Consider the following 13,830-nt stretch of genomic DNA (forward strand, 5'->3'; position numbering starts at 1 on the left):
CTTGAGTTGATTTTATAACCTACCACTTTGCTGAAGTTGTTTATCAGCTGTAGGAATTCTCTAGTGGAGTTTTTGGGTCACTTAGGTAGACTATCATGTCATCTGCAAATAATGATAGTTTGACTTCTTCCTTTCCAATTTGTATCCCTTTGACCTCCTTATGCTGTCGAATTGCTCGAGCTAGTACCTCAAGTACAATATTGAAAAGATAAGGAGAAAGGGGGCAGCCCTGTCTAGTCCCTGATTTTAGTGGGATTGCTTTAAGTTTCTCTCCATTTAGTTTGATGCTCACTACCGGTTTGCTGTATATTGCTTTTACTATGTTTAGGTATGGGCCTTGAATTCCTGTTCTTTCCAAGACTTTAAGCATGAAAGGATGCTGAATTTTGTCAAATGCTTTTTCAGCATCCAATGAAATGACCATGTGTTTTTTTTTCTTTGAGTTTGTTTATGTAGTGGATTGCACTGATGGATTTCCGTATATTGAACCAACCCTGTATTCCTGGGATAAAGCCTACTTGATCATGGTGGATGATTGTTTTGATGTGTTCTTGGATTCGGTTGGCAAGAATTTTATTGAGTAGTTTTGCATTGATGTTCATAAGGGAAATTGTTCTGAAGTTCTCTTTCTTTGTTGGATCTTTCTGTGGTTTTGGTATCAGTGTAATTGTGGCTTCGTAGAAGGAATTGGGTAGTGTTCCTTCTGTTTCTATTTTGTGGAATAGTTTGAAGAGTATTGGTGTTAACTCTTCTTTGAAGGTCTGATAGAATTCTGCACTGAAACCATCTGGTCCTGTGCCTTTTTTGGTTGGAAGACTTTCTATGACTCCTTCTTTTTCTTTAGGTGTTATGGGACTGTTTAGATGATCTATTTGGTCCTGATTTAATTTTGGTATTTGGTATCTGTCAAGGAAATTGCCCATTTCCTCCAGATTCTCCAGTTGTGTTGAGTACAGGCTCTTGTAGTAGGATCTGATGATTTTTTGGATTTCCTCAGTTTCTGTTGTTATATCTCCCTTTTCATTTCTAAGTTTGTTAATTTGGATACTTTCTCTGTGCCCTTTGGTCAGTCTGGCTAAGGGTTTATCTATCTTGTTGATTTTCTCAAAGAACCAGATCCTGGTTTTGTTGATTCTTTGTATAGTTTCTACTTGATCGATTTCGGCCCTGAGTTTGATGATTTCCTGCCTTCTACTCCTCCTGGGTGAAATAGCTTCTTTTTGTTCCAGGGCTTTCAGGTGTGTCATTAAGCTGGTCATGTATGCTCTCTCCATTTTCTTTTTGGAGGCACTCAGGACTATGAGTTTTCCTCTTAGCACTGCTTTCATTGTGTCCCATAGATTTGGGTATGTTGTGTCTTCATTTTCATTGTGTTCTAACAAGTCTTTAATTTCTTTCTTTATTTCTTCCTTGACCAAGGTATCATTGAGTAGAATATTGTTCAGTTTCCACGTGTATGTGGGTTTTCTGTTGTTTTTGTTGCTATTGAAGACTATTTTTACTCCATAGTGATCTGATAGGAGGCATGGGATTAGTTGGATCTTCTTATATTTGTTGAGGTCTATCTTGTGACCAATTATATGGTCGATTTTGGAGAAGGTACCATGAGGTGCTGAGAAAAAGGTATATTCTTTTGCTTTAGGATAGAATGTTCTATATATATATCTGTTAAATCTAATTGGTCCAAAGCTTCAATTAGTTTCATTGTGTCCCTGTTTAGTTTCTGTTTTCCTGATCGGTCCATTGAGGAAAGTGCAGTGTTGAAGTCACCCACAATTATTGTGTTAGGTGCAATGTGTGCTTTTAGTTTTAATAAAGTTTCTTTTACGAAAGAGGGTGCCCTTGCATTTGGAGCATAGATGTTCAGGATTGAGAGTTCTTCTTGTTGTATTTTTCCTTTGATCAGCAAGAAGTGTCCCTCAGAGTCTCTTTTGATGACTTTGGGTTGAAAGTCAATTTTATCTGATATTAAAATGGCTACTCCAGCTTGTTTCCTGAGACCATTTGCTTGTAAAATTGTCTTCCAGCCTTTTACTCTAAGGTAGTGTTTGTCTTTGACCCTGTGGTGTGTTTCCTGTAAACAGCAAAATGTAGGGTCCTGTTTACGTATCCACTCAGTTAGTCTATGTCTTTTTATTGGGGCATTAAGTCCATTGATGTTAAGAGATATTAAGGAATAGTGATTGTTACTTCCTGTCATTTTTGACGTTATTTTTTAAATTTGATTGCTTAACTTCTTTTGGGTTTGATGAAAGGTTACTCTCTTGCTTTTTCCAGGGTGAAGTTTCCCTCCTTGTATTGGTGTTTTCCTCCTATTATCCTTTGTAGGGCTGGGTTTGTGGATAGATATTGGGTAAACTTGGTTTTGTCATGGAATATCTTAGTTTCTCCATCTACGGTGATTGAGAGTTTTGCTGGATATTGTGGTTTCGGTTGGCATTGTTGTTCTCTTAGAGTCTGCATGAGATCTGCCCAGGATCTTCTAGCCTTCATAGTCTCAGGTGAAAAGTCTGCTGTGATTCTGATAGGTCTTCCTTTATATGTTACTTGGCCTTTTTCTCTTACTGCCTTTAGTATTCTTTCTTTGTTTAGTACATTTGGTGTTTTGATTATTATGTGAGGTATTTCTGTTCTGGTCCAGTCTGTTTGGAGTTCTGTAGGCTTCTTGTATATTCCTGAGTATCTCTTTCTTTAGGTTAGGGAAGTTTTCTTCCATAATTTTATTGAAGATATTTGCTGGCCCTTTAAGTTGTAAATCTTCACTCTCATCTATTCCTATAATCCTTAGGTTTGGTCTTCTCATTGTGTCCTAGATTTCCTGGATATTATGGGTTACAAGCTTTTTGCATTTTGCATTTTCTTTAACTGTTGAGTCCATGGTTTCTATGGTATCTTCAGCATCTGAGATTCTTTCTTCTATCTCTTGTGTTCTGTTGTTGATATTTGCATCTATGTCCCCTGATTTCTTCCCAAGGCTCTCTATCTCCAAAGTTATCTCCCTTTGAGTTTTCTTAGTTGTTTCTACTTCTGATTTTAGATCCTGGATGGTTTTGCTTAGCTCCTTCACTTGCTTGTTTGTGCTTTCCTGTAATTCTTTAAGAGATTTTTGTGTTTCCTCTTTCATGACCTCAGCCTGTTGACCAAAGTTCTCCTGTATTTCTTTAAGTGTTTTTTGCATTTCCTCATTATTGGCTTTTGTATTCTCCTGGATTTCTTTCAGTGATTTTTGTGTTTCCCTTGCAAGGGCTTCTAAGTTTTGATCCATTTTCTCCTGAATTTCTTTAAGTCTGTCCTTCATGTGTTCCTGTACCAGAATCATGACCAGTGATTTTAAATCCAAATCTTGTTTTACTGGTGTGATGGGGTATCCAGGACATGCTGGTAAAGGAGAATTGGGTTCAGATGTTGCCATATTGCCTTGATTTATGTTAGTGATGTTCCTGTGTTTGCCTTTTGCCATCTAGTTCTCACTGGTGTTAGTTGGTCTTGTCAATGCTGGACTCACCAGTGCAAGCTGCCCCTTCCCAGGTGGCCTCTGGTGCACAGCTTACCTCCTGCACTGCCTAGAGACAGGGTGCTGTTGCCCAGGCTGTTCAGATCCTGAAGCAGACACCTGAAAGCTCCCGCTGGGGCCTGCTGGATTCACTGGAGCACACCGACTTCTCCCCGCTTGTCTCCCAGATGCCCCTCTAGCCTCTTGCAGGACCTGGAGATGTGGTGTTGCCGCCCAGGCTGATCTGGATCTGGAAGCTGAGAGATCTGAGGGCTCCTGCCAGAGGCCTCAGGACTGGAACCTCAGCTCCTTGCCACAGGAGCAAGCTGTGCTGTGAGCTCCCAGACTGCCTCTAGGTGCACACCAGGTCTCCAGCACTTCCTGGAGACCGAGTGCTGTGGTCCAGGCTGTTCAGATCCCAAAGCAGGCACCTGAAGGCTCCTGCTGGGGCCCACTGGATTCACTGGAGCACACTGACTTCTCCCCGTTGGCCTCCCGGAAGCCCCTCTTCTATGCTTAGAATTCTAAGCAAATGTAAGTACTTAGAAAACATTCATTTTAAATAAATAAATTTGCTTAATTGAAATATAATGTTAAAGTTAATATCACAAAAAAAAACATGTTTGAAACATCAGGCAAAGAAACACACAAAAAATAGATGACACTTTAGTCTACTAATTTGTGTTTATTACCTTAATTTAGAGTATTTCTATTCTTTATAATGCTGACAAACTCATGAGCAACTTGAAAGTAATGATTACATGTAAGGAGTTCAGCATTCCTCTTCCTTTTCTAATGGTTTTTAATTATGTGAGGTAAGTGAATACTAAGACTTGAGGGATTAGTCATGCATGAGATGCCTGGCAGAGACAATTACTGAAGTACATGTAGTTGCTGTTTTTCCATACGATTGTGATTATCATGCACCTAAACTTTCTTCTAAGGACAAATGCGTTACTTTGGTGAAACTGGAGATATTGGATTCAGGCATGGTCAGAAGATAAATCTGTTTCCTACTATAATTTAAGGAGTCCTGGGAAATATCTCTATTATTCTTCACTGCTTTATCACGGTCCTGAGAAGTCCTAATTTGCTGTTTCTGTGGCTTCTTTTTAGATGTTAACAGACAGTACATATAATAATAAAATATCTACATCTAATCCCTACATATCTATATCATCTATATAGATAGATATCTCCTTTGTTAAGTCCTTTGGACTCAACTGCTTATCTCTACCTCTCCTGTTGCAAATGAGGTTTTTTCCTGAAAAAGTCCTGTGGGATTTCCGCACAGAGAAACCTAAAGCAAGATACTACTGAGTTACTGGCTATCCTGGCTACTTAGTGAAACCCTGATTTAAAACATCACACAAAGCAGCAAGGAATTATACTGTGTGAGTGCAACATAATTACATTTTGTGCATAAGAAATTAACTTTTCATCATGGACAATGATGACTCATGGGCTTTAGCAGACAAAGGACCAGCTCACTGGTAAGGACTTAGGAAATATGATGGGGAAATCTACACCATTGGAAAAAGCAGGTGAGACACATTTTGATGGACTCACTCTTCTGTAGTCCTCAATGAAAGGGTTGAAAGACTGATAAGCATATGATGAGATGGGACTATATTAAGTGATCTGGAAATTCTGGTCTGTCCTTGTATTTCAGCATGGCATTATTCCCAGACAAGTTATTCATCCTGTTCCTAAAACCTTCAGAGTAAGAGCTTTCTGCCTGATGAGTAAGGGTTCACCAGCCACAGAAATGTAGAAAGCCTTCCAAATAGCTCACTGCATTCTTGCTGCAGTTGGCCAGGTTGCCCTTAATGAAGATGGAAAAATACAGCTGAGATTTGCTTAAAATAAATGCATTATCTATGTAGAAAAAGTAATGATGCTAATGATTGACCTTCCCAAAGGTTCTTTGCTTAAATCTACATAGGCAATATATTAAGAAAAGTAATGATTTAAATCTATTCGTAAAATACTACATTTTAAAACCAAGAATAATTAAATGGCTCATAAATATACACACATTGTAGCCAGCAATCTATGGAAGACAGTTCTTTGGTAACTAATACTTCTAGTTACCGAATCTTTTTTTTTGTTTGTTTCTTTTGAGACAGGGTTTCTCTGTTTATCTCTGGCTGTCCTGGAACTCACTCTGTAAACCAGGCTGGCCTCAAAATCAGAAATCTGCCTACCTCTGCCTCCCAAGTGCTGGGATTAAAGGTGTGCACCACCACCGCCCTGCTTGTTACCAAATCTTAGATTTCTAAAATCACTCGAACAATTTTAATTACTTCTGATTACTAAAGAATTTAGGAAAAGGGGGAAAGCACAGTGAAAGAATAAAGGTTATAGTGAAATAGAAAAAGAATTAAAAAAATCTTACAAATTTGAAGTCACAGAAAGCCTAAAAAAAGAAAAGAAAAATAAAAAGAAAGAAGGATCCAGATCTCTGAATTATTGACAGAATACAAAGAAACTGTCTTTGAATAGACTAAAAACATGTTTCTAAAGGAAACATAAGAAAATCTTATATTTTGCTCCTTTTATACTTAGTAACATACATGCAAATCTTTCAAAGAATTTCAAAGACATGAACTTCCTGCATTAGATGCATGCTTTATTTGTTGCAATGGTCCAAAAATAGTACATTGAAATAGGATTTTATTCTTCTGAAAGTAGATTAAAATGTTTAGGTGAACTATGCATTGAAGGAAGTAAAGGACTGTTTAATTTAGAGGCAAATAAACTTTGTGCAACCAGGCTATTATTAAGAAAATGAGCACATGAAACCCCAAAGAATGCCTGTGAAATGATAAAGTAATAACTGGTGATATTTATTGTGCTCTAACAATATACTAAGCACTGTCAGTGCTTTGAAAGCATTGCTTCTTTATTCCTTGCTACTCATTAAGTACAAATTTATTCCCATCTTTCAAATGTAGAGAGGGAGTTGAAGACTGTAAGGCAGCTGTTCAAAGACAAAGAGCACAGAATGGTTAGAGCAGACTTTGAAAGGTCGGGTTCCAGGCAATCTTCTTACACACTGGAAGGTTGTCTCAAAAAGGGAGGCAGGTATGAGACTGGGGTCAAGTGAAGGGAGCAGGAATAGAGAAGTACAAATCTAACACCATATCCTGCTATTCAAAGAAAAGGGACTGATAACTCTTAACTTTCTCATATTCACTGAAGACGAGCATGAACACCCAGTGGGCTGCTCTATAAAGGACAAAGACAGAGCGATCTTGCTTCAAAATGAAAACTGTGCAGAAGGCAAAGCCAAAAATAGCATTTCCATCCCCCTAATCCCCCTGATGTAGCACTGACTCAGTTCTTTGACCTTGAATTTTGCCTTTTCTCTTGACCATCTCCAGGATGAGAACAAGTGAAACTCACTGACATTTGTGCCAGACGTCAGATCTTTAGTTGGTGATTTAAAGATTCCGGAAGTTAATCCAATCTAATTCTGTCATCTTAAAGAGCAAGAAGCCACAGCTAAAATATTAATATCAGCAGTATCCTGTAGTCACTAAACCATGAGCTGTCTGAAGTTTAGTGTTTGTTATTTGCAGACAGCTCAAGCATGTAGCCACTGGAGGCAGAATGAATGCAGCCTCCAGCTCCCATTTCCTCTTTGTTGGTATTATGAATAAATTTTTTATTAAGTCCAAGAAAGACAAATGAAAAAACCTTTTCAAGGATTTTTTTTTCCTCTTAAGATGTATCAGAACCTCAGAAAATCCAAGGAAGGTTTATTTTCTTCTGAGGGGCAAAGGATAATCTGCGCCACTGTGGATATGGCAGTCTGACATGACTGGTGACTCCCTGTGGCAATTTGATATTTATTAAATAGTCTTCAGAATACCTTGCCCAGGATGAGTTGCCATGGAAACAGGGAAGTCAGTACTTGCAGTTGGTTAGCAAAGCATTTCATCTATTTGTGCTCCTTCTAAACCATGGTTTGTGCAGATTCTCAGCACAGCAGTTCTGCCTCTAAAGCACTTGGCATTGACCACTGACTGTTTCAGGAGGTCACCTTTTAAATGTTCCGTGCAATCACTAATGTTGAAGCAATCTGGGGGGTGAGAAAAGCTGTTAAGGGTTGCCAGGTCAACGGTAGCTGCAGCCTGGAGTTTGCAGTAAGAATGCTTGTTTCTAAAAAGCTAGAAATCTTTCTGACTCCACCAGTTTCCTTCCCCCAATCCAAGAAAGCATAGCTATAGGTGTTTCTCAGTTTCTATGTCGGTGGTTGAGTGCCAAGCAGAAAGCAAAAGGAAAGTGAGGAAGGGAGGAAAGGAAGGGCGGAGAAACAGAGGGATGAGAGTAAAATGACTTGCAAAATTCAAATGAGCGATAAAAATGCAAGCAAAGGAGGCAGACTGACCTCTACACACTCCTGATGACACCTGGCAGAAAATGCTTTCCTAATTCTCGAGAATGCATATAATCTATCACTCATCCTTTGCATCCCTTGGAGCAGAGGCTCAAGACATCCTTATATATGTGCACATGTGTAATCCACATATGTAGGAATTGTAGCATAAATACTGAACATCTTACTGAATAGTCTGTATTTGTTGACCCACTTGATGCTATGTAATGGTGAATGGAAAAGTAAGTCAAAAAAGATGAATGCAGTAAGAGTTCCAAGCATTTAAAATTAAACAGGACATATTTTAAGGAGGTTGCACAAAAGTTATAGTTGGATTGACGAATAAAGGATCAGTAATCAGAAGTCTGCCTTGTGTTTATGCTAATGATAAGAGAGAAATACTTATTTTCAAAGGATGACATGAATACTAGTAACATTCTTGATGGAGTTCAAAAATTGTTAAACTGTCTACACCCCTGTATATACTTTTGAAATTGCTACAATGTCATACAAATTCAATAGTTGGAAAGGTAGAAATTTACAACCTTAAATAATTTTATACTTCCATATAATAATTTATATCTTTCTATTTCTCAACAAAGGATTTTGTAGGAAATTGAACATTGTCAGCAGATACAATAATAGCGTTTGTATAAAAATCTATAATTTATAAAGAATATCTGTCTTAGCTATTGCTGTGACAAAACACCATCACCAAGCTAACTTGTAAAAGAGAGCATTTAAGTTTGGGGTTTATGGTTCCAGAGGGCTAGAATTTATGACCATCATTGCCAGAAGAATGGCACCAGGCAGTCAGGTATTGCTATAGCAGTAGCTGAAATTTTGTATTGATCCACAAGCATAGGGAAACAGAGCTAATTGGATATAATGTAGGCGTTTGAAACCTCAAAGCCTACGCCTAGAGATACAGCTTCTCCAAAAAGGCTTTACCATCTAATCCCTCCTAAATGATTCAACAGACTGGAGAACAAGTACTCAAATATATGAGCTCATGGGTTCATTCCTATTCAAACCACCACAATATTCATAATACATAAAGGTAGAATTGATTATGTCTGAATGGCCAAGCTCAGATGAGGTACACCAAAGAAAGGAAACATCTAGAAAATGATTAAACTGAGTCTTTCCTTTGGTGAGTCATTAGTCTGATTGCTCATAAGCTTCTTAAAATCTTGTGCTGTACAATGTACCCTGGTTTTTGGGTAGCTTTGTCTCCAGGAAGTAGTGAAAATATTTTAAAGAGACACCTGTGGACCTCCTACTTCTGACTATTGACACAATAGACCCCAATAAATTCAAATCTCCTGCCAGAAGAAGATATGATTGAGGCTCTGACAACAATCACTGAGCACCTTGCCTCCTAGAAAAAAGCTTTATAACTTGTCAGATCTCCTTGTAGGACAGCCAGGACAATGATGAAAATAATCATACCTTGGTCAGGACTACTTAGTCATGCCTACCTTATTATCTATTGAGACCTTACCTTCAAGTTAAGGGGACCTTACCCAGCACGTGAACTTGAGCATGAGTGTGGATGGGGAGTAGTTTCTGGATCATTTGTCCCTCCTCCCACTATAGCCACTCCTCCTACTTTTCACTATTTGGTAGGGGAGGGTGAACAACCTCCAGTTGTTCAGGGCTCAGATGAAGACCAAAGTACACATCTGCTACATATGTGCAGAGAGGCCTGGGTCCAGCCTGTAAATGTTCTTTGGATGCTGGTCCAGTCTCAGAGAGCCCCAAGGGTGCAAGTTAGTTGACTCTGATGGTCTTGCTGTGTACCCTTAGGGCCCATAATCCTTCCTCCCATTTTCCACAAGAATTCGTAAGCTTCATACACTGTTTGGCTGTGGGTGTCTACATCTGTCTGAGTCAGTTGGTGGGTGTAGTTTCTCAGAGGACAGCCATTTTAGGCTCCTGTCTGCAAGCATATCATGAATAGCACAGAGCATCATTAATAGTGTCCGTGATTGATGCTTGCCCATAGAGTGGGTCTCAAGTTGGGCTGGCTATTGGTTGGCCATTCCTTCAGTCTCTACATCATCCCCAATCCCAAGTACATGTTGAAGATGGGTTGCTGAGCCTGGGTGTTTAGGTCGTCAGAGGCCAGGTTCTTCCAACCGGCTTAACATTCGTGCTCATCACATTTCTTCCACCATTAGTGCTTTATCAGGTCATACTGCATCTCCAATTTGGTGGTTTCTAGCTAACAGGCCATAAATCTGTTTCAATTTCTCACCTGTAGGCTACGATTTCCAGTAAATCAGTTACTTTGTGTTTATTAGTAAAGGTCTGAAGAGGAAAAGTCTTAAAGAATGTGGCTCTACAACTACTTTCCTTTTGTTATTGAAGACTCAGTCCCTATCTTTTCGGCCTTCACCTCTGTATCTAGAAAAGTATTGAATAAACTGTTTATGCCACATCTTTTCATTTTCATCTTTTTCTTTTTTTGTTGATTGTATTAAATTCAAACCCAGGACTTTGTATATCTTCTGCAGCTATTGAGCAAATGAACTCGCACCCAGCCATGTAACTTTTATTTTCAACTGTTTTAAGTTCCATGTTTTTAACTAATTAGACTCAGTGTTCTGTTTGGACCTTGGGACAATGACAACAAGATCTTGAAAACAAACCAAGCACTCTAACTCCTTGGTAACCAGAGCTTTTCTATCTCCTTGGAATTATTTGCCAGAGAGCTCAAGATTCAGTTCCTTTTAGAAAAATACCCTTTCAGCTCCACACTCAATGGCAGTGGTGCAGCATGCCTGGCAGCCAGATCTAGCCTTGACACATCAACTACAATTTCCTGGAAGCTGATGTCAATTTTATTTTCAAAACCTGACAGAAAAGGATTCTTTAGGAACTCGATCACGTACCTGCCCATGTGCATCTGTAGAAACAGCTATATCTGCAGCAAGGCTTTAGAAATCTCATGGCAGTCAGTCAGAGAAGGGAAGTGTTGGTCGGTGGCAATCAACAGAGCAAAGAAGTAGTAAATGCCTATTATTCTTCCTCATTTATTATTTTTCCACTTGCAGCACTTGTGCACATACATGATATCATACACACACACACACACACACTTGTATGGAGTGGAGAAAAAACCCAGAAGATTTCTATGTCAATGGAAACCTGGCTAGGTGTCATATTAAAACCTTAACCTTTCTCTCTGGAAGGAGATTATAAGAACTAGAAAAACTGGTTTTGCTGCACTCCACTCTGCTGAGGTGCAGTAAATAGTATGAGTGAGAGAAGAGTCAGAAGGATTTGGAGAGAGGTGTGTACACAGTATGCTATATAGATCTCCTGTCCACCCTCTTCATTACCAAAGAAGTTGGGACTTGACTCATCTTCCATGAAAGTAGGTGTACCCAAGAGACCTGCCCAGAAAGTTCTCAGGGTGAGATTTTAATCAGGGAACTTGAGAATATTTTCTGATGAGAGTATGTAGTACAGTTTTATTTAGGAACATGGATGAAAGTTGTTTGTAGTGGCATTTCTAAGTGGGAAAGGAGGTCCACTTCTTGTATTGCATTTAGTGGTGGCGAGATTTTTGAAATTTCTTATGTTGGGCAAAGGCAAGCCAGAAAAATTGATTTGAATCATGATCCAGTCATCAGCTTTCCTCGGACCACTTCTCAGTGACAAAGAGGATGCTTGCTATAGTTGGTCAGACACAAAGTTCCATCATTGTTAATTTTGACTGTCAACCTAATTGAATTAAGAAACACTACAAAGTTAGGGAGGTTCACCCCTCAGTGTGTTTATGAAGACATTTTTAAAGACAATTGGACAATAAGGGTTCTGGCTTCATAAAGGGATTAATTTCTTTTTAGGTCAATAATTCTATGACATTGTTAGGAGATGGAGGAAGTTAAGGCTCAGGTAGAAAAAAGTAACTATAAATGGTGTGGTCTATGAGTTGAATCTTGGCCGTCCCCCTTTCTGAAGTTTTGTTTTCTTTGCCTCCACTGTGGAGTGAAGAACTGACACTGTCCTGCTATCCCACTGTCCTGCTGTCCTACTGTCCCATCTTCCCATTGCCATGTGTTCTGATCAAGAGAGAAAAAAACAAAACAACAACAACAACAACAACAAAACAAAAAACAAAAAAAAAAAAAAAAAAAAAAAAAAACGTGGCCATGAGGCCATGACTGACACTCAGAAACTATGGCCTAAAACAAATCTCCTTCCACACCCCATTTAAGTAGATTCTGTCAGGTATTTCTCCAGGTAAACATAATAAACATAGGTGCTATAGTAGAACTCAAGAACGATCAAGTGGTCCAGAGTTTCTACATTGGCATCCCATGGGTGTTTGGGGTTCTCAACAGATGGTCATCTTGTCATCTTACTTGGATAAGCTAAGTAAGCTCCCTTCCAACTGTCCTGTCTTAGCCACTCCATCTATCAGATGCCTCTCAGAGAGCCAGGTATTTTTAATTTTGATCAAGTGAAAACCTGAAGACAAAGACAAAGAGTAAGTAAATGATAAAGATTCAGAAAAATTAACTAAGTAACTATAGTGCTGGGCTGAATTATATTTCTGAAAATTTAAGTTTTGGACAATCAAATAGGGATGTGGACTCCTAAGTTGCTTGATTTGTGTTTGATTTAAGTTTTATATGGTCATTTGTGCTGCATTGGTTGGATTGTTAATTATGTTAATATGTTGTTTCTTCTGATGGTAAGGCACCACTGCAATTGTGTAGTAGATTTGTTCTTACTAATAACATAAGTTCATTCAATTCCACATCACATAAAATGTTTTGTTTAGCCACACTCAAGAACTTCAGTCTTATGGGAGAGGTCAAATCTCTGAATTGGGCTTGAGTTTGTAATTAATTAGATAACTGTAGGTTAGGCTCTAATAAGGAATGAATTTTAAAACCTTTATGGCTTGTTTAATGTTATGGAGATTTTATCTTAGTGAAGAAGTTTCAAGAATATGAGGTAACCCTGTTTAATCCTGAAGCAAGACTTTCTAGAACTTTGCTGCTCAACAGAAATAGCCAATAACCATATAAGGCAATGGAGGACTTCCTTGGGAAAAACATATGAAGGATTTAGTCTGAATTCAGTTCCACTAAAATTTTAAGTGGAGACTGTTCTTAGTAGACCTCATCAAACACAATATTGTAAATTATCTTAAAATCATTTTTATATTTACCTATTGAAATTTTATAGATGAAAATATTTTGCAAAATTAATTTTATCTATTCTCTTAGATACCATGACCAAGGCAAGCTTTATAAAAACAATATTTTATTGGGGCGGCTTACAGGTTCAGAGGTTCAGTCCATTTATCATCAATGTGGGAGCATGGCAGCATCCAGGCAGGCATGGTGCAGGAGGAGCTGAGTGTTCTACATCTTCATCTGAAGGCTGCTAGCAGAATACTGACTTCTAGGCAGCTAAGATAAGGATCTTAAGTCCAGGTCCACAGTGACATACATGCCTTCTCTAATAAGACCACAACTCCTAATAGTGCCACACCCTGGGCCAAGCATATACAAACCATCACACCTATTTAATTGAACTATAACAAGATTTGTCAAGTATGCACCTTGCATTGTATTCTACAGCTGCAATAATCTAGGAACAATGGGCATTAAATAATGGGAGGAAAATCATTTCTTAATTACTTCAAGTCTACAAATAGTACTGTGCACCTATGCCCAAGAGTAGTCATGTAGTCCAAAGTTTGAGGAAGTCCAGAAAATACTTAGTTGAGTCCTTCAGTCTCTGCCTTATGATGGTGCTTTTCCTTCTGCAAAGTTGCTCATTACACTCCTACATCTATTGTTCCTAGTCTCCTTTGCTATTCTTTTACCACCATTATCTTCCTATGCCCATAAAATACTCTTTATCTTATTTTACATTTCCAAACTATTAATTTGTTTATTTTAAAAATGGTAAAATAACAAGTTAA

This window comes from Apodemus sylvaticus, chromosome 9, assembly GCF_947179515.1.
Source record: "Apodemus sylvaticus chromosome 9, mApoSyl1.1, whole genome shotgun sequence".
Taxonomy (NCBI): Eukaryota; Metazoa; Chordata; class Mammalia; order Rodentia; family Muridae; genus Apodemus; species Apodemus sylvaticus.